Raw genomic sequence first — 22,938 nt, 5'->3', positions numbered from 1 at the left:
AATATAGCAGCAGGTTAAGCAGCTTAAACCAACGCTATTGGTGTGACAGCCTGTTAGTCAAAGCGGAGTGTTTGTATATATATCTGTGACATTGTGCCTGTGTGAGTATTAATCTCAGCCAGTGGAATCCAGCTGGTCACAATGAGGGCTTTGTGTGGAGCTACAGCCGGCAGGTGAAGGCTCAGCCTCAGACCTCAGAGAAAGAATGTGATGTAAAGGTGGAGCAGTGTGCAAACCATTGGCTTATCTGCACAGATTTATGTCCAAACTCGACACGGAGCGCTACACGCTCCAGTGGCTGTGCATCTGACGACGCGTTGAGCTTATTTGCACAGGAGAGCGCACGCAAAGCAAAGCTTAGCGATGTTTGGATTTTATAGGATTAATAGATCTTTAAACTCGTCTTGGATCGCTGCGCCTGAAGTGAAGCGCAGCTGCTTCGGCTTGAGAGAAATAACACGTTTTCTTCTTGTCGGATCGATTCATTCATTGATAGATTTTATAAAATCAATCAGTTTGATGGGACAGTGCGTATTAATGAACGTATGCTGTCGTATATATACCGGATTTAGCAAAATGCTATTTCCCATCCATAGTTCCGTGAAACCAACACAAGATAGAAACATTCATTCAATTTCATTCATATAAATAAGAAATACAATAACTACAAATAAGAACTATATATATATAATGTTAGAGTAAACCCATTTTTATTTTTAAAAAATGTTTACAAAACCAAGTCTCAAAAATATTAACTAAGACATAAAATACCTCAAGATTCAATGATCACTCTGCTTATTACTAACCAACCATTCTTTAAGCAGACAAGTAGTAGTGTGTTTCAGCACACGCATCATTAAAAGGGATTTGATAGAACAACCCCAACTAACTATGTTAGCTTCAGCTATAAAAATGCTATACATGTATCATATATGACGTAAAGTAAAATTTACTTCCTGATTCAACACCTTCAAATTTTGCCTTTGTCTCTCTAAATAATTCCTGCCTTTTCTGAAACTCCACCTTCAGGAAGTCATCACAACATCGCTCCTCTATTAACCCTTTAACTATGTTTTTACCAGCGTTTCACTGGGAAGTAGCTTGTTTAAAGGTTTATAAAGGTTTTTTTGGCTCTAGTGGCCTTTATTTGAAAGTATTAAGACAGGAAAGTAGACGGAGAGAGAGGGGGAAGATGTGTGGCAAAGGTCACCAGGCCAGGAATTGAACCTGCGATGTCGGCATTCTTATGTGGATTGTTCTTAACCCCTGTGCCACCACAGATTTGCAGTTCTACCTGGTGTTTGCTAATTGCTGCTGACTAGTCTGAAGGAGCTGACTGGGGATACTGTGGGGAAGGGCTGCTCTGTGAGGTTGGAAGTTTGGAATCTGCAGTTCTGAGGAAGAGCTGTGCCCCGTAGGCGGAGGTAGGTCCACGGCTGAATGGTTGCCATGGGAGATTAAAGAATTTCTCAAACATGCACGAAAGAATCAAAGCAATGCTCCAGTTACGTTTTTAAATTGAAACTCAAAAAGTTGGTACTACATAATACTATCCCTTGAAATACTTGGAAATGGATCAGAGCGAAATGGTGATAATTAAAAAATTTAAATGAACTGAAATAAACCTAACCCACAGAGAGATGCCACGTTGTTTCGGGGCATTTCTCGGACCGTCCGTCATCACGTCCAAATCCAGGAGCGGGGCCAGGTCTCCTCTGCTGCCGTACAAAGCTGCGCCTGTGAAACACGACAGCCTTGGCATGAGAGCACCACATTCAGCCACCGACATTTCAACAGCCGCCATAAAGACACTTTTCCATCAATGAAGCGAACAGCTGCCTGTGCTTACAGCGGACCCGATGGCCGCGGGGGATCTGGTGCTCCTTTAAGTGGCTCATTTTCCTGCCTGTGGCCTCCTTTAAAAAGACCCATCAAGGAATCAGTGGGGTTTTATCAGCGGTTCCACAGGCAAACCTGCCCGCATAGGCTTGTTTATTTGCGCTGTTTGCTTTAACTAAGAAAGGTGTTTGACGGATAATTGCTTGTGTACACTGAAAGCTGTGTGCTTTGGACCGAGGTGTGTGCAGGCAGCACCGGCCTTTCGCATTCGTCTGCGTGCGCAGGACCAGCGTGCATGAATGCTGCAAGTTTTGTTTGACTTGGCTGCAGCTCGCCTGTTTGTGTTACCCTCCGTCTCCGACGCTGCGGCGCAGCAGGAGTGACTCAGGCGGATGTGACACATATTCTCTGAGGTGACTTACCCCGATGCGTCTTGGCGTCGGGGGCAGGATTGGAAGCCTGGCAGGGAGTTCAGGCAGCTGAATGGAGATCTGCAGCAGTGCTCCTAATGAACGAGGTTCACTCTTCCCCGTCAAATGCCCTGCAAACATATTTGTACCTATTGAACTCGTTCAAATGTTGTCGTGTCAGAGCAACAAACTACGTTATGACTTTTATGAGTTTGACCGACATAAAGGAGCGCATATTTGTGAAGTAGAAGGAAAATGGTACATGGTTTAAAAATTGTTGACAATTCTTAAAACCATAAAATCTTTTGGGGTACTACCAACTTCTGTACCAAAGATATTACCTTCTTTTTACAAGTCATTTTTTTCAAGTCTAAGTCAAGTCTGAATCTTTCACCCAAATTCATACAACACAAACATTTATAATTGTCTTTCAGGCCTTTCTTAGCAGTTATCTCTTAATCATTTGAGATTTAAAGGGGTGGTATTATGTATTTTCCAGTCACATAGTGCAATTTTATAGTACAATCAGGTAACTGTTACCTTCATTTTTTTATTTATATATAAAAATGTGATATAAATGAAATATGACATAAAAGAAAATTGACTTTCTAATCTATAGCCTTGAAGTTGGGCCTCTCTCTCTTTAAAAACTTCTGCTCTTGCTAAACCCCACCTTCAGGTAGTCATCACAACATTTTTCCTTTATTAACTCTTTTACAAAGTTTTTACCAGTGTTACACTGAGTAGTATTCGGTATAATGAGCTCAGCAGATGCGCAGTTCCACCAGGTGTTTGCTAATTGCTATTGGCTAGTCTGAAGGAGTCGAGTCTAGAAACTGTAGCTCAGAGGAGGAGCTGTGCCTCGAAGGCGGGGCTAGTTCTCTCCAAGCGTTTTGCACAGCTTAATGGTTGCCACGGGAGAGTAAAGGATTTTGGAGGCAACACTCCATTTATGTTTTTGATGAGGAAATAATATTATAACATGATGTAAAGCTCAAAAAAGCAGATATCATGTAATACTGGCCCTTTAAGGAGAAGGCGATGGACAACATGCAGGAAAATTGAAACAACCCTGATTTCATGCCCTTACCGCAGAAATGCTGCTTGTTTTCATGTGAGGCAACGCTGGTGCGGCTGCTCACCCAGGGGAACTTCAAACCCCCCCACCCCCCGAGCCTCCCCGCACTCTCTGTCTGCCCTTTCGCATTGAGAAACTCACTAGAGGCACAGGACCAACTTTTAAATGAAAGAAAAACTAACTTCACCACCATTTTTCTGTCACACAAACAGCTCTGATGCTAAACATTTCTGAGGACTTTCCCAGCTCTGAAGGCCGCAGTGTGGAAGCTTGTATGTTGTCACTGGCAGTATGATCTAGTCACGCCAGGGGTAACTACTACATTTACAAACCAATAAACTGGATTCTTTTCATTGTCAATAAACATCAGAAAATGAATTCTTTTTGGGTTTCAAGATGTATTTATTACCCAGATTACACTCCTTAGGTGGTTTTTGCTGCGTTGCATTTCTCCAGATACCGACATGGTCCAGTCAGTGGTATCAGGATGTCAAAGAGTCAGTGTTGTGCAAAATCTGCTTTTTGAGCTTTATTTTGTGTTATAATGTTATTCCCTCATCAAAAACATACCCGGAGTGTTGTTTTGATTCTTTCATGCATGTTTAAGAAATCCTTTAATCTCCCTTGGCAACCATTCAGGTGTGAAAAATGCTTGGATGAACCGAGCCCTGCCTTTCAGACTAGCCAGAGGGTTATTTGCAAACACCTGGTTGAACTGCATATCTGCTAAGTTTATTATATGAGCTACTTCTCAATGAAACGCTGGTAAAAACGTTAAAGGGTTAATAGAGGAGCCATGTTGTGATGACTTCCTGGAAGTGGAGATCCAGAAAGAGCAGGAGGTTTTAAAGAGACAGAGGCCCAATTTCAAGGTGGTAATTCCTGAGTAAAACAACTGAGGGTAATATAGTCACTTGATTGTGCTGTAAAATGGCATGATATGCCTGAAAATACATAATACCGCCCCTTTAAAATAGTCTTATTTTGTCGTTTGTACAATTCAAACTCCTTTCCATGCAAACTGGATGAGCTGGAAGGCCTCATGTGGCACACAGTACTTACCCATCCCTTCCCAATTCGTTGCTGGTTACTGCTGGTCAGCCAGCTGGTGAACGGCTACTAATATGATTTCCTGGTGTGCAAAAGAAAGTTAAATTTGGCTGTTTGGAAGTAGATAAATTTTTGTGTGAACATCCTTACATCTTGAAACTGTGACATTGTAACTCATACCTACTGCACCTACTCAAAGACACCCTTTTTCAAACACTTCAACCAGAATGTTTTCAGAGGGTCAATAAAGCAGCGTCAGTAGGAGCTAAAGCGACAAACAATGGTGAGCATAAAAGAAACAAAAAAGTAATTTAACAAAGGAAACATTCATATTTATCTAATGGTGTGGTAGTGTTATCCATATGCATGGATGGAAACTGCAACATAATGTTACCACAAACAAACCTGGGATAGCGAGTTAAGCAAAGATGAAACAAATCAGAAATACATTTAAGAGATTAGTGGTAAATAAACACAAACTTAATCACTTTGTCACACTGACCACCTTGAAGCCTTTCTTAAAAACAACACAATTCAGTTGACAAATATCTCAGAATTAACATCTGTTTTCTTGCTATCTAGATTTTAGCAACATTAGCATCATTCACACAGTTTGCCCCTCTCTGCTCTGTAATCTAGGCACCTTCCTTTTCCTATAGATGTCAGAGCTGTAAACATGAACATCCCCAGCCCTTCTGCTGATCCCAGTGGAACCCCCTCTAAGATGGATAACACTTGACATTAGCTGCAGACACAAAGCAGGAGAACTATCACAGCTGGCTTCTGTAGGGCCCCAGTAGCAGAAATCCTGACATGAGGCTGACAGAGGTTCCTCTGTGAGTTTGAAAAGAGCTAAATGATTGGGGTTCCTGACACTAAGCGAGTCCAGTAAACATTTACATACCATACAAATACCACATTTATGTTTGATATTGGCAAATGCCCAGCTTCTCCAGATTAGGGCTGTTGTAAACAAATATTTTAGTAATCAAGTAATCTATCGATTATTCTTACGATTAATCAAGTAATCGGATTTAAAAAAAAGATGAAGTAAAACATTGGTAAATCTAACATAACAGCAGTATTACTATCGCATGTCAACATCAGTCCAATTTTTCACAGTTGAGCTTCTCTAACAATAACTTTTCTGTAGTTCCGAAAATTAACTCGTAACAATAATAGCTCACATTACAAGTTAACCTGAATAAAAGTTATACAAAAATCAGAAATTATATTCAATTCAATAATAAAAAGGCAGACTCACAAATACGCTTATAAAAATGTCTGTACTCCAGCTTTTACTTTATGCATTCACCTTCAGTCAATTTAATAGATGAATTCTCACCTTGCTCAGACATTTATAGCTTTTGTGTTTATGTTAGCGACAGGATTTAACACCTTCGTTCGTCACACACAAAAACTCATCTACCAGCTACGTGGCGCCACGATGAGCTCTGCCACCCATTTGTTGAGACCGGGATGATATGAAATAAATTTTCCATTTCGTCCGTAAAGCTACACTTACGTTAATTATCTGATGCGCAGCCGCCCGCAGTATACAGTCTATCCGCTCACCTGTATAAATACACCTGCAGCGCTCTTCCCCGCTGTTCGCTCTGAACCGCCACCAGGCAGCAGCTCCGGGAGGAGAAAAGCTGCCGTACTCCAGGCATCGCGCCAGTCATTTTAAAGATGCTTATTGGTCCCCCGAAAAATGACAAAGACCCAGACATTGTCATCAATCAATAAAATCTTCCCAGCCAGAGCTTGAAAACTGGACGTTATGCTGCTAACACTTAGATTCCATCAACAACTCAGCCGAAAGTGAGAGCTCCGCGCAACGCAAATAACCTGGCCGGAAAACGGTGCGCTAAATAATAAAATATAATTTAACAAAGCTTCGAGGCAGATAAATTTTCCTTGAGGAAATTTAATAATCACTCGAGGAATCGTTTCAGCCCTACTCCAGATGATGCTGTAGGTTATACATTATTGTGTTTGATTTGCTATGACTATTTGCTGTGTCCAGAGGAAAACTGTGCAACTTAGCAACTGTGTCCAGTTTGCTAACTTCTTGTATTTACAGAATTTATTCTCTATTTAATCTTAAAGTTTCATCAATTTGCCGCTAAACATTAATCCATCCATGATCCATTCATTGTAAACTGTTCCAGAATCTTGAAATACATATGTTCCTTGAAGACCACAGGGTTTGATATTGATAAAGTAGTTTGTACCCTTTTCTTTTAAACTAGAGAAAAAACAGTCCCTTGTTATATGCTTTGCTTCTTCAAAAGAGTCAACTTTCGAGAACCGATTGCTAGCTGGAGGCATGAATTTTTGAAGTTTTAAACGATTGGATCTGATTTCACCCAATTGCTAAAGTTTGGCCATGATGTATGTGATGCATCTGCTTGATTATTTGCTTGCATCTCTTAACATTTAGCCTCTAGCGTTTAGGATCTAGCATTTAGCCTCTAGTATTTAGGCTCTGGCGATGAGCCCTTAACATTTAGCCTCTAGCACTTAGCTTCTAGCGATTAGCTTCTAGCATTTAGCTATTAGTGTTGATTCTCTAGTGTTTAATATCTAATAGTTAGCCCCTAGCCTTTCGTGTTTAGCTTCTAGTTTTTAGCTTCTATTATTTAGCCCATCCACATCCTTTGCTATTAACAGAGCCAACTGGAAAATAGGACTTATGCTGAACTCCATGGTAAGTATGGCCATGACATCTTTGCCAGTAGTAAAGATGTCATGGCCATCTTAACGTTGTTCTTGCTCTGACTTTTATTGCTCAATATTTGGAAGCGTGGCTAACAGGGCCGGACGGCTTTGTTCACTTCCTTCGCTGCCATTACCAACCATAGGCAAACTGCAGTTCTAAAACAATGCAAATAAAATGATCAAATTATCATCATTGCCAACTTCTGTTCTGTTCGTTGAATTGCCCTGTTGAAATTCATCCAGGGAAATCGAGCTCTGTGGGAGAAACCCCAGACGGGAGATGAGAATCTAGCAGAATTGCGTAGGAAGGCGACTGCCTTGTTAATTAAAGCCATCTGAGATCTCCCGTTGAAGACGAGATCAATGGAGTATGTTCAAGAAAAATCTCCAAAGTTGGACAGAAGATGATGCTTTTTGACCTCTTTAAATTCAGCTGTTATGGCTCAAGTGAAACTAAAAGATGACTCTATGCTTTCCTTAGGTGGCTTGATAAAAATGTTAATGCGTGCGTAAACAGACAGCTGTTTCACTTTGGTCAAACATCCAACCGCTCTTCTCCTGTAACTTTTTAAAACACAGTTCATTTAGCTTTAATCCTCCACCGTCTCGAATTGAAGCGAGTTAAGTTTATGACTTCCTCTGTGTCCTTCTCTGAAATAAAAACCTCCACACCCTCCTCCTACTTTTCCTCTCCCATGAAAATCTACTCAAGAAGCCAGCTCAGTATTTATTCTCTACTATTTGAAACAGTGTGTGAAGCTTGTCTGTGTAAATACAGGAGAAATAAGTGATATTGCCCCAGGGACTCAGGGGTGTAGTTTGGACTCAACAGGTCATACTGTAGCTATTTTACCATCTCATTCACTCTAATCCTGACTCAAGATAACTTGGCACATATTTGCTGTCAAACATTGCACAATTGATTTTAATTTAAGCACTAAATCTCAGTTAGAGTCATGGAAGGACAGGAGGATCTTCCTTGGGGTAATCAGGAGAGACCGATTATAGGAGATTTCTATTTTAACACACTTGAGCATGGAATTCACACATATAAAATCATATGATTTATCTTTTAAAGCTTACCTCTTCGTGTTCACAAACGCATTCTGGCTGCACCTCGTAAAAGCAATTTTCGCTCCACCCTCATGGGGTATTAATGTGCTGCTTTAACAACTCCTTTCACAGAAGAGAAGAAGAAAGGACATTTAAGACAAATGAACTGATTCTTCAGGCTGCACAGTGGCACAGTTGGTAGCACTGTTGCCTTGCAGCAAGAAGGTCCAGGGTTTGATTCCCGTTTTTCAAATCCTGTCTGTCTCTGTGTTGCCCTGCGACAGACTATTGACCTGTCCAGGGTGTACCCCGCCTCTTGCCTGAAAAGTTTGCTGGAGTTAGGCACCAGCACCCGTCCTGACCCCACTAGGGACAAGGGTGTTAGAAAATGGATGGATGGAACTGATTCTTCTAGAAGTGCACAAAAAAAATTGGTTAGCCATTTACAGCATAAAGTTCTGGATACGCAGGAGGAAACGTCACTCCCTACTTATTTAAGTTTGTAATTTAATGGATTTGGTAGAGACAACACACATTCACATTTCTGTAAATGTGCCAGAATTAGCCTAAAGACTATTTTTCTTTTTCTGTTGTCCCAGACAAATTTGTCTTGCTAAAACTAAACAAAGGCTCTACAAAGAAGGTTAAAATGACTTAATTGCATAAATATTGTCAATAAATACAAAAAAAAAAACTTTTGGTAGAACTTACACAATTAGGTGACAATCAAGCTTGGTACTTGTGACAACAAAGTTGAAAAATATTAAACTTTTGTTGCTTCCGTTTCTCTCAAGTCCAAGATAGCAAGATACTGTGTGTTGGATTTCACCCTAGGCGGTAGAAACCCGCCTGCTGTTGTTCGTCACAGTGTGTGATGTGCAAAATGATGGTGTCAAATGGAAGTGAGAAGAAGCTCCAAGATGGAAGAAGCTATTTACAAGGAAACTGTAGTTTCTACATATTGAGTCTTTTCTGCTGTTTAACCAAACTGTGAAAGAGCAAGAGAGAGAGCAAGACTATCGGATGGCTGGACCGGGTACTGCAAAGTTCCTCTGTTTTATCCTCTTGAACTTTAAATTTGCAAAGATCTAGCTTACACTTAGCAAAGCTAACTGCACTGTTGGCTCATGTAGGATGTTAACGACAAGTCATTGTGAAAGGTCAAAGCTATAAAAACAGTATGGAAACCTGCTGTTGATTTCTCACCATAAAACCAAATTATTTGGTGTCTAATGTTGTCCCTGACATTTAACATATCCGGAAGACAACAGTAAACCACTCCACAGTGCATTTAAGAGAACCACAACATTGTTGTTATTTTGTTCTTCTTCTTTTACTTGTGGTTTGACTCGAGTGTTTTCTTCATCTGATGTAGGAACGGTGCCGCCATGTGAGTAACAGTTTTTGCATCTGTCTCGGCAAGTATGATGAGTTTACTGTCACAAATCTGTGGTGCATGTGGAGAGACTTAGAGGTCCCTAGTGGGCCAGTACAGGCGACAGAATTATAAAAAGACGTCTTGGTGTGAGTTTATTTAATACCATTGCACTTTAGGTGCTGTTTTTCTAAAATATCTATATAAATAATAGTGTTTTTAAATAAATTGTTGGCTGATGCCTAAATCAAAAGTCATGGTAAGTTCCTGTTTGGTGATTCAGCTAACATTCCAGTCTGAAATCACTTTTCAGACTTTTCTTACTTACCTACCATAACTGGTGCAAGGATAAGTGTTGAGATAACTGAAGGAATAAGTAAAATTAATTGTACACATGGGCCAAAAATTTTTTTAAATATGTTACTTAAATTTTTGGGTATATAAATTAGGTAAATATTTTGTGATCAACTTGGATTGCTATGAAGAATGATGCTGCTACGTTGGGAGTAAAATTACTCACACATCCAGTTACTTTTGTTCTCATTTTCATCTGGTTACCACCCGTCAACTTTTGTATTACATTTCTATGACAGAAGGGTTTTTCACCTTTGCCACTTCCTTATTTGAGATATACGAGCACTCAGGCCAACACTGACCTCTGACCTCCCCGCAAGGATGTTTCTTTCCATTCTCCACTGACTCAAGAGAACCGGCACATTATGGAGCCCTCATTGTTCTGTGGGCACCCTGCTGCTGCCACTCCCATTCAAACTTCCTCCTCCTCCTCAGACTTGGTTCAAACTGTGGCTCTCTGTCTTGCTGCGTGCCTTCCTGCCATCCTCTGTTCCCTGTTTGAGGGCTGTATAAGCCAGAGGCGTTCTCCTCCAGGGGCCACCACCCGGATAGTACACGCCGGCTAAGCATGACTTCAAAAGTCGCTAGTTTGGGACCATTTCCCTGGGTGTGTTTTTTGGGTCAACAAAAATTTGGTTTTCATTTATTTATGCCTCAAAAACTGAGTAGTAAAATATGTTCAGGCTGAGGTGATGGTGACGGTGGTGGACTTCAAAAAATTCAATATGAAAGGACATCCTTCTGTCAAGTAAATGAAGTGATAAACTGTAGTGCGTTAGGAATGCAATGTAATTGCCTGGTCTCATGGAACACTTTTTTTTGGGGATGTTTGTCTTTGATTCTAACCCTGTGACTAATCAAACCAACTATAAATGAAAGACTAAAGGAAATAAAAGTTGTGGCTTTAACCTTTCCATGGTCTTAAGAGACAGAGTGAATTGGACCCTCCAAGCTTTTTATCCTGTGTGCGGTCCGGTGGGGTCGCATTGAGCCTGCGTGCTTACAAGATTTTTGTGTGTGTGTGTGTGTGGTTTCGGAAACTGACAGTCTGATGGGATACTCCCCCCGTGTTCCTACTGTCTGACTTTGACATCTGCCGTGCTTCTCTTGGGCATCGTGCCAACAATCAATAAATCATTCAAACAATGCTGAGTTTGGTGTTTTATTATTTTGAGTGCCAACAAATTTTCATTTTAGGAATACAATGACTTTAAATCCTTGAATCCTTGCTTTTATATCAGGGATAGCTTTCACAATGCCACATTTTGATCCAAAACCTTTGATGCATTACATATTACAGTCATCTACTGTACATTGTTAAGGTAACCAATTACAGCAAACATTATGTTTTGTAAATTTTTCCAAAATATGATATAAAATAACCTTTCTCTGCTAAAATATCTTTCCCCAACAACAAAATTGCCATCTTATCTGATATATTCTAATGTATCATAGAGTTAGAATTGCTTTTGTCAGAAGCGCTGCTTACATAAAATAAACACTGACACACTACCTGCCTAATAGCACTTAGATGTACTATTTACTGCCAAAAAGGCCCCTGACCTTTGAGGCTTGGACTCCACTAGACCCTGAATTTGGGTCTCTATGGCCCTAAGTTTGTATCAACAAATCATGCAAATTACATAGTGGTGCCTCCAATGCTTAAACTTATTTGTCCAGGACATTTCACAAACCTTCAGTTTGAATGAGATCTAGAGAATTCAGATGACCACAACCTCAAACCATTCTTGAACCTTTCTTTGGTACGATCCTCCTGGAAGAGGCCACAGCAGTCAGTGAATACTACTCGATGTGAAAGTGTTTACATGGCTCCCAACAATTCTTAGGTAGGTGGTACACGCTGATGAACACATGGTTGGCAAGACTCACATGGCTAGCAGGCCTCTGCTACTTTGAGTACTTTCCTTATAGATTCTTAAAGAGCTCCAAAAGCAACACACCATGCCCTAAACTAAAGAAACTGAAGAACAGGTAAGAAACAAATGAATTGACATCCACCTGTCTGCAAGTGGGTACAATGCCTTTTTTAGGGCTTTGGGACTCCAGTAGACCACAGCGAATGCCACTGAGACTGGGCAACAAGTGCACTCATTAGAGACTTCTGATGTAAAAACCCATCAGCTGACCACAGACAGCACAGAATATAGAGAGTTGTTCAACATTTGCCAAAGACATTTTCTTGAGAGTTTGGGGGAAAATATTCTGTGAACTGTTGAGACAAAAGTAAATTGTGTGTTCTGTTACATCTCGTGTCCAACTTCACAGCATGATCTACAACAAGTGTTGCATCTAAAATCAAAGTAACAGTGATTGTTTGATGGTCCGGAGCAGCTTTGTTGATTCAGGACTTGAAGAAATTGCTGTAACTGATGGAATTATGAATTTTGCACTCCATTAAAAATCCTTTAAATGACTGTTCAACCAGTTTGTGGTCTTAATCTGAGACTGGAAAATGATCTGAAGAACACCATCCAGTTTGCCCCTGAATGGTTCCAAAAACGACAAAACAATAAAAGTTTTGGAGTTGACCAGTCAAGATTTAAACCGCCCCTGTGTGTGTTCACAGTGATGTCAAAGACTCATTACCAGTTATTGCAAATGACTGATGACAGCTGCTGCTGCTAAAAGCTCCAAGAACAACTGATTTTTAACATATGACTAAGTTGGTTTAGGCAAGTTAAGGCAATTTTATTCGAATAACAAATTTTCAGCAACAGGCCAATTCAAAATGCTTTACATGATTAGAAGGAAAATAAAACAACAAACAGGCAAAAACATGAGAGGGCTGAAGTAAAGAGAAGCTACGATGGGTTGAAAAACAGACTACGGTTTACGATGCTGCTGTTGTAATTAATCAAAGACAGCTCTGGGTTTTCCATCTTAATTTCTGGAAATTTGTTCCAGATTAGAAGAGTATAAGAACTAACAACAGTATTTTAAAGCCTAATTCTCTAGAGCTTTCTGGGACTCTCGTGCTTTAATCCTGGAATTGTTCTTCAGGTGACAGAAGGCCGACTTGCTAACTGTCTTTATGTGTTGTTTAGGTTCAGGTCTGATTTCTCATGGCGTTTGAAACTGTAACTGTAGTTTCAAACTTCAGCTGAAGATGTGCGTTGACTCTTGATCATTTCTCTTTAAAATTAATTTCTTCAGTTTAGTTTCTGTTCAGATGAAGAAAGTCATGGCACACCCACACATTGATTTGCTCTATGATTCTGCTCAGCGCTCTGATGGATCAAATATTCTAAGTCTTATAAATGTTCGGAAAACGGTTCCCTGTCAAACACATTATAATGTGATACTTTCTCTTCTGTTTATTTTTTTTTTAAGCCTGACTCAATATTGAAATGAAGCTGCTGGGAAATCCTTGTTTTTTGGGGTTTTTTTCCAGTGAGTTTGCTCATAACAATGCACTTGCATGCGAGTGATTGTAATCGCCTCCCCTGCTCTCGTCTATCTGGTGTGTTTGCTTTGGCCCTGACACATGGTGCCACCGCCGTTTATCTGCGCTCTCACCAGACACACGGGCTGCCGGGAACGTGTGGGAGTGGACAGCGCTGGGCCAACTGGCTCTTCTTCCAGGGTCACCTCTGTTTACCTGCCATTGTTCTTCAGCTTTGGCGTGGAGATGAAGAGAAAGGAGTGATTTATGTGTGCAGTGACAACGACAAGTGTTTTGGCTGCGGTGGCGCCGATGCTCTTCTTTGTCCCGTGGAATCGTCTGAAACCCAGAGGGTCTGTTACTTTGTGGAAACTCTTACCAGAAATGGCTGAGTGAAAATCTAAGACACACTTTCCGCAAGACTAGTTGTAGGATTATTTAACTACAATCACAAACAAGGGGCGCTTTAAAGGGGAAGTGTTATGTAAAATCGACTTTTTTTGAGCTTTACATCATGTTGTGATGTCATTCCCTCATCAACAACATACCTGGAGTGTTGCCTTGATTCTTTCATGCGTGTTTGAGAAATCCTTTATTCTCCCATGGCAACCATTCAGCTGTGAAAAACACCTGGGATGAAACTCCTCCTTGAAGCTGCAGTTTCAAAGTACCCCTCAACCCCCATTGACTCCACCGCTCAGCTCCTTCAGACTAGCCAGCAGCAATTAGCAAACAACTGGTGGAACTGGGCATACGCAGAGCTCATTACAGCAGCTACTTCTCATTGCAACAATGGTAAAGACATTATTAAAGGGTTAATAGAGAAGTGATGTTATGATGACTTTCTGAATGCGGAGTTTCAGAAAGAAGAGGAGCCTTGAAATTGGGACAGGAGCCCAATTTCAAAGCATTAAATTAGAAAATCAAATTTCTTTTAAGTCATATTTGACATATACAATGTTGTTGTAACAACTGAAGGAAACATAGTTACTTGATTGTTCTATAAAATGGCACTATATGCCTGGAAAACACATAATACTGCCCCTTTAAGCAAATTAGTTATTTTTTGCAGTTTTTAGCTAACTATTAGAAAAGGACAGGCACTATCCTGTAATGAAGTCAAGTTGCTCCACTGCCTGCTCTCCTTTTGGTACCCCCTTCTCCATCTTCCATGCTGCATCTGATATTGTTGATGTTTTTCTTTCTTTCTTTCTTCCTGCAAAATGAATAGTGGCTCTGTCACGTTGGGGAGTTAGGGGCTTCTGGGTAGTCTCCATCCTGTTGCCTGTCTTATCTCGCCCACAGATCCCGACTTGACCTGCTTTGGTGTCGGGCCTCAGCCTGCTCCCCCTCTGTGGAGATAGTTAAGAGCGGGTTGGTGGGGAGGAGTGTTTGGCATTGCCCCCGTTCTCTTTTTTCATTTTCAGCTCCCTGAGAGTTTAGAGCAAGGCAGGAAGTTCCTACCAGCTCCTTCCTGTCTCGAGACCCCACTGGGGACGTATGAAGGGTTTTAATGGGAAAGGGGGCAGGGGGGAAGATAGAAGACAGAGAAAAGCTCGCTGTGTGAGGGCTTCTTCTTGAAGCCCCCCGCCATGAGGTCCTCATTTGTTCCAGAGGCCATTACTGTGACAGACTGTTTACCATCGCTGACAGATTGGGTTTACTTAAGGATTTATGTTATTCCTTTAGCTGAAACGTATAAACACGGCTGATGCTTTTCCACAACCCTGCTGCTAGAAATTAATACATCTTTTTGAAGGATTGGGCCTTACTTTAAGTACACAAGAAATGTGTAATTTACTCAGTTGTGCTGAGGAAAGTATGTTCTAAATCACAGATGCAGAGTTTTCACCGGGTGACCAATGATGTTACCATTGATGAAGCTTCACCCTCTCTTATTTTTCCACCAAAATTTAGCACGTTATTTACAAATCTTCCTCAGACTTGATGGTGTAATGGAAAAGTAATGCATGATTAGAAGATGGATTTATTTATAAAGTGCTTTCCACATAGTCAGAAGGGCTGTACATGATATAAATATCACAAGGCCTAAGTAAAATAAAAATGTGCATCTAAGGGTCTATTCACACTAGCTCTGTTTAGTCTGTCTTAATCCAACTAGTTTGTCTCTCTAGACAGTCTGGTTTATTTGCAGAGGTGTGAATGTGTATTCGAATTCTGGTCTGGCTGCAGGACTTTGTTGGATTGAAGTGAACTTTGGTGTGGCTCAAATGCTGATGTGAAAGGCAAGTGGATGGAAGAGTGCTCCGAAAGCAGGAAGTGGACTATAGCACAGGGCATTCTGGGTAAATCCAACTTAAACAAGTGCTCAAGTCTAGCGATAGCTGGAGAAATGACTGATGATATTTTACGAAAGACAGTCGTCAGATTTTAGCTTTTCGTAAAATTTGCTCTTTACATCATACTATAATGTCATTCCCTCATCAAAAACAACTATCATGTTGCCTTGATTCTCTCATGCATTCTTGAGAAATCCTTTAATCTCCATGGCAACCATTCAGCTGTGCAAAATGCCTGATGCAACTGTGCATCTGCTTGATTTCATTATGCGAGCTACTTCTCAGGGAAACGTTGGTAAAAACTTTGTTAAAGGGTTAATAGAGGAGCCATGTTGTGATGACTTCCTGAAGGCGGAGTTTCAGAAAGAGAAGAAGTTTTTAAAGTGACAGAGGCCCAATTTCAAAGGATTAAATTACAAAGTCAAATTCTTTGTAAGTCATACTTAATATACTGTATATTTGTTATCTATATTAATTGAAGGTAACAAACATAGTTACTTGATAGTGCTATAAAATGGTATTATGTGCCTGGAAAATACTACTGCCCCTTTAAAAGGAAGGTATCCTGTTGTATTCATTCTGAGCACAAGAACTGGATTTGGGTTACTCTTTCTCTAAAAACACCTGCTGTATTTGGTCAATTTAATAACGTAATTAAACTCGGTTTTGGGTGCATTCAAGTCTGCCTGATAGTAAAAGCCACCAGATAAATATAGTCAGGTTTACCATGCAATCAAAAAGTTGTAAAAGCCTTGGTAATAAAAATGTGTTGTGTCTAACTTTTTTTTGTCTCTTATAATTTTTTCCTAGAAAAAATAATTACCATCTAAGCCAAAATTGTTTTAGTCTATTATAGAAAATCAGTTCAGGGGCCACAAATGGCCTCCTGGAATGCATTATAGGTGCTCTTTCGTTAAACTATCCAATTTTTATAAAGTAATTTATCTTTTAAGGTTGAAGGAGACGTTGTAAATTTTACCCCAGTAAAAGTTGCCTCACTTGCAAAACCTTAGACCTGACACAGAACGATTCCCTTTGGTAAACTGAACCTTCACAGAGCTTTGCCTGCGTCTCGCTCGGGGATGGGCGAGTCTGTTTAACTGCGACAGAAAACGACCCGGCGGCTCTTGAAAACAGAAACAATAACTTCAGCAGACAGAGGGAGAAACTGGACTGTGTTTCCAACCTTTGTCATCGCTGGGGAATAATGACATTTCAGAAGGAAATGACAAACACATGCAACAATCGCCCTGTATGACGAATTCGGCGTAAATCAGACACACTGCTTTTTAAGTTCACATCTGTGGACCGGAGCTGTCATTCTCAGTTTGACTGAAAGAACTGAAAGCAAAATATTAAGTACAATTATTCTTCTAACTCTCCTCTGTTTCTTTTTAATCCATCTTTGTTTTCCTTCTGCTGCAGCCCAAAAACCACACAACATGAAAGCCAGAGTTCATTAAGGAGCTGGCTTCTAATCCAGCTCTTTTCAAATCGGGGGAAACTTTGGCTGACCTCTCGCCCACCTGCTTGTAGACGTTTTTAATTAATTCATGTTGTTCTCTATAGGTCATTTACTCTGGGGGAGGAAAAAAAAGGAGGCGAAACACAGCATCCCAGAGCGGGTTGGTATCCGGAGTAAGGCTTGGCATGCGGCTCAATGAGACCACAGATATTCCCTGGTCCTCCGTTTCCTCCATTCTCCCTCTCTTCGTCAGCGTCCCCTACACCCTCTCCTTTTCTTCCAGGGTCTTTACACACTCAGGCTTTAGCTCACAGTGAGGCGCTTTCAGTTCTCTGCTTTTTCTCCTCACCGGGGTCCTGACCTTTCCCAACAATGCGGCGCTCTGCCTTTTCTTTGGGCGCGAGGAGGGCGATGATGCTCCGACAGGGACGGCCGTCTTCCATTCAGGCTCTTTGGAGACACAGTGTGCACACACGCACGTCAAAACACACACAGAGCCATTTGTCTCGTTTTAACCTGCAAACAACTGGGTTCTCTGTGGGGAGGCTCATCCTTCTTTATCGCAGTCACATCGGATTTATAGTGCGTGTTTTCCCAACAAAAAACAGAAGCATCACTTGTTTTTATTCTGTTGTGTAAAACATTAGCCTGGCTGTTGCCATCCTACGCAATTTCGCTCAATTCATATCTCACTTCCAACTCTGTCTGGATTTTCTCCAACTCACATGGATTCCCTTCGGCAGATTTTCATCTCGGACAATCAGCGAACAGAAGAAGAAGTCGTGAAGGATGATGTTAATTTTCTGCGCTTCTTTAGAATAGCAATCTGCCTGTAGTTTAATCAACAAAGCCGTTCAGTCTGCGTTGGCCACGATCGTGACTTAAGCCGCCTCGTTCAGATCAGATGTTCCCTCTACGCCAGGGGTGGGCATTCCTGGTCCTCGAGGGCCGGTGTCCTGCAACTCTTAGATGTCTCCCTGATCCAACACACTTGAATCCAATAGCTGAATCACCTCCTAAGTGCAGTCAAGTTCTCCAGAGTCCTGCTAATGACCTCATTATTTGACTCAGGTGTGTTGAAGTAGAGACACATCTAAAATTTGCAGGAGACCGGCCCTCGAGGCCTGGAGTTGCCCACCCCTGCTCTACGCAGTGGAGGATGGTTGTTTACAGCGCAGACAGGTTTTCCAAGCACCAATGTGTTGACTTTAGTACAACAGAATTTGGGAAAAATCTCTATGATTAAAAGAAACATGCAGCTTCATCAGGCGTTTCAGTTTTATGCAGAAATTCAAAGTCTGAGAACTTAGAATAACAGTTGAGCTGAAATGAAAATTCCTGAACGTCTTGGAACATTCTCATCAAGCCTCTCCTCAAAGTCCAATATGGCTGCCTTATGTAGAAAATTCACAGATATCTGCAGTACAAGAAGGCCTTGTTTTTAACGTTTTTTTTTTTTTTTTTATCACATTGAATATTTCAGCCAACTCCTGTGAAATAAAGGCATGCAGATTGTAGATTTGGTTGTTGCTATTTGGCTGTAGAACTTTGAGAATTTTGTAAATTTTAAAGAGCGTTATAAATTGAATGTGTTAATATTATTTTTGACAAGCCCAGTTCAGAAAGCCTTGGGGATGCATACAATCAGGTCGAGCCTTTCATCGTGAGTCGTAAAAGAGGGAGTAAGATTACATCCGGACGGCAGAATGGCTCCACACTAACTCACTCACTCCTATCCCAACGGCTGAATCACTGCATTGTGTTTTTGTAATTTCTTCATTCTGGTAATCATTTGAAGAATCGGGCTCCAGTTAATCTGTTTAGGAAAGTGAGTGTAACTCCATTTTAGAGAGGCCAGGTCTTAACAAGGATCCAATCAAAACACAGTCAACAGACAAGGGAGCTGTCCCATCCCTTCCCTGCATCCCCTTCCTTCCTGTTTTGTCTCAACCAAAGGGTATTGAAGCCCAGGTCTGTGTGTGATTTGGGCGTGGGTTTGTGATTTGTGGAGGAACTTTGGCAAAGTATCGGACTTTATTAACGCTAGGAAGGAAACGACTTAGGGCTCTGGGGAAACCTGCTTAAATCCAAAAGAGTGGGCTGCATCAGTATTCCAAGATAAAATCTCTTTCTCTGGAAGCCATCATAAACACTGCTTATTTAGAAATGTGGAAGCAAAGATGCTTAAAGTCCCGAAGTGAGGCTGTTGCACAATAACTGAGTTGGTGAAGGTTATAAAACAGCAGTAAATGTTGTCATCAAATTAAGACCAACATTTAGTCATCACCGAATTGGTTAATGATGCTAACCAACGTTTTTTTTGTTAGTATCATTAAATGTAATGTAACACTACCATATTTTGCCTCCATTTAATTCAGAGGATTTGGTTACATGTTGCATCATGACATTGTCAGGAGTTGGGGTTTTTGTTTTGCCTTTTTTGTTTTTTCCGTTCCTATGGCTTGCCATCACCACCAGATGGCACCGTGGAGGCTAGGATAGGAGGACTGAAGGGCTGATGTCACCGTCACACCGGTTCCCAATCCACTCGTCAGTGGGACTTCAAGAGACGGCGACTGCCAGCATACCAACGCTTGAGTGTTAGCCAGTAATGGTAACCCAGAGCCCTCTCCAGCGACCTAGTCGAGCTTCCTGTTGATTCTGATCTAACGCCATCTGTTGTTTGGATTTTTTCAGTTGTTCCTGCAACTTCAAGTCTGGCTGTAGTCCCGAGTTTCCCTTGCGACGCCATGGGCACGTTACCCATTGGTGCCCAAGGCCACCACTCACCTTTTCCTCCGTGAAACAAGAAGAAGTGTCTGGGAATCCAAGCAGGCAGTCCGCTCGCTCTCCTTGACGACGTCAGGATCCTATTACCTGTCCGCCCTCCACTGCAGCACAACCTCCACCTCCAGCGCCCCCACACCTGGCCACGCCGTTGTTTTTTCTCCTCTCCGAGGAAGCATACAACTTTAGAGCTCTGGAAAATCCCAACGGTCCCTGAACTCACCTCCCGATCTGTTGTTGTTCCCAGAAGTCCTGGCTTACCTGTCTGTCGCCGTCCCTTCGATGATTGAGAGCCTACCCTGGAAATCTTTTGTAAATAAATCACTTTAACTGATCTTTCGCGTCCCGAGTTGTGTTCTGCATGTGGGTTCGTAGTGTAAATGCCAAGATGACAGACATAACACTTGCAATAACCCCACCACTAAGCTCTCAGCTGTAGGACAAAAAAACTGCTTAGCAACGATGATTACCATTGGTTTTAGCTGTCAAGCTTAGGGCTGTTGTAAATGAATATTTTAGTAATTGAGTAATCTATTGATTATTCTTACGATTAATCAAGTATTTGAATAAATAAATTATAAATAAACCGATAGTAACACCGGTGTTACTATCGGATATCAATATCAGTTCAATTTTTCATTTTATAGCATCCCTAATAGTTAGTTTTTTGTAGTTTAGAAATCTAACCTGTAACAATAATAGCTCATGTTCTAATTTAACCAGAAGAAAAGTTATACAAAAATCTGAAATTATATTCAATTTAATAATAAAGAGGCAGGCTCACAAATACGCTTATAAAAAATGTCTATAATCCAGCTTTAAGTTTATGTATTCATCTTCAGTGAGTTCAATAGATGAATTCTCACCTTGCCCCATACCTCTCAAGCTTTGGGTTTGAGAATACGGGAAATGTCGCCTGGAGTGGTGGTGGTGGGGGGCAGGCGAACGAACGAACGTAAGATGGGGTGGAGGGGAGGCAATAGACCAGGGGACAGACAAACCTAAGTCCGGTGACCAGCCATGTAAGCCATGTAAACCTAGGCATTATCATCAATCAATAAAATCCCCATGGGCCAAACTTGAAAATTGGACGTTATGCCGCCAACACTTAGCTTTCGTCAACAACTCAGAGGCGGAAGTCAGAGCTACGCGCAACGCAAATAATGTTCTGGCTGGAACACGGTGCGCTAAATAATAAAACGTAAATTAGCGAAGCTTCGAGGCATTTAAATTTTCCTCATGGAATTGTAATAATCGAGGTACTCAAATTGTTTGAGAAATCGTTTCAGCCCTAGTCAAGTTGTCAATGTAGCACACTAAATCTTAAATGTTTGTGTGAAATATAAAAGAAAAAGGGACTTGGTGTTTTGCTTGTAATTGTCAACACTATGACATCTAGATAATGTCAGGAAAACGTTTTAATTAAACAAAATGGCAAAAGGAGAGAGAAGTTAGGTCAGTTATGCTAGCTTGACCTTGACAAAATTAACATGTAGATGTGCTGCAGAATTTGGTGTGTCGGTTCATTAAAAAAAGAGTCGACCCACATGTCAACTCTGTCAGATTGTCAGTAGAACAGGGGTTTAAGTTAGCCAATCCACCACCACTGTGCTCAGACTATCACTTATTAATAATTGCAATATAAACATCAAGCCTGAAAAACATAAAACTGTCCTGCTCTTTGGGAAATGTTTGCATGTTTTTCGGTGAATCCTAATACATTAGAGGAGCTGTCGTCAGTCAGTTGCTACGGCAATGAGTTGCCAACACAGAGAGCGAAAACAAATGAAGGATACGAGTGGTTTTGAGTTGTTCTCTTTGAGTTGTTTGTTGGGCAAAGCTGTCGAATCTGAATCACGAGTGCCGCTTTAACACAGGTAAGCTTCCCTTTGATGACGAGCAATAAAACACATCAACAGTCCTGGAGTTTTGACACCTCCAGTTGTTGTCGAGTGACAGCTGATAAATCTCTGCTCCCATAATTGATTGACCTGTTTGCACATAAAACACTGGCAAAGGGAAGATTTATGCGGGCTGGACCAGTGAAACCTCTCGGTTACGGTGAGAAGCACAATAAGAATCAGTGTCTCACCGGTGAACGCAGATCAGAGCCGATTTTCCGCTTGTTGAGGGTCATGTGGGTCTGCTTAGGGACTTACCCTCTGTCCTCAGCTGCTGCACAGTCTGCAGACACTCTAAACCTGTTCTTACAATATCAAATCCTATGGGTGGAGTTAGATTACGTACTCCTTATTTCAAACAAATGCTAATGATTGAAAAGAAACTTGCGGCTGAATCACTGCCATGACAGGATTGTGGAAATTGATTTCTTTTTCATTATCATTTGAGTGCATGGTGACATTTTAACTACTGTATTTTTATTAGCTTTATTTATTATTTTTTGTGGCATCAGTGACAAACTCGGCTGGATGAGGAGGAGCAACTGTCGCCTTATTGCACGACTTCCATAGGAAATAAATGGAGAGGGACGTTTCTAAATTAACACGTAAAACAAAATGACTTCCTTTAACCCTTCCTGAATATAAAAACCTGAAAAACTGCAAATATTCCGACATGGCTGGTTTGAAATAATTAAACACTTTTTTAAAACACGTGCATATAGTGGGGGTTTCTGAAATCGGCAGTAGCCCAGAGCGCCATCAGACAGTGGTGGGGCACTCAAGAACTAGAAAATAACATATTTTATCAGTCGCTCACAAATTTGCCACTACTTGTGTGAATGTGTTGTGGGGTAAGTTTCCCTTAGTTGGTGTTAGGAGAGAGAAAAAAAATTGCTTGCATTTTGATTGATTGAAGTGCGGCAGAAGGAGGGGCTTTCCCACGGCAACAACCACAACTGCATGTGCATTTATTTTTCAATCTCGCAAAGGTAGGCATCACGATTATTCGTGATTAGTGATTATTTGTGATTGATCACAGGGCCAGAGTGTGATTACATTTACATTTACATTACATTTTTTAATCAATTGACAGCACTATTAATTACTGATTTAGTTGATGGTTATGTAATTATTTCTGGAGTCTAATCTAAACAATTTTTTTATTTATTTTGTTTTGTTTGCTGGACGCCACAGCTTGG

The sequence above is a fragment of the Xiphophorus maculatus genome, chromosome 21 (assembly GCF_002775205.1).
Source record: "Xiphophorus maculatus strain JP 163 A chromosome 21, X_maculatus-5.0-male, whole genome shotgun sequence".
Lineage (NCBI taxonomy): Eukaryota > Metazoa > Chordata > Actinopteri > Cyprinodontiformes > Poeciliidae > Xiphophorus > Xiphophorus maculatus.
The sequence above is the reverse complement of the archived record's forward strand: the minus strand, read 5'-3'. Positions refer to the sequence as shown.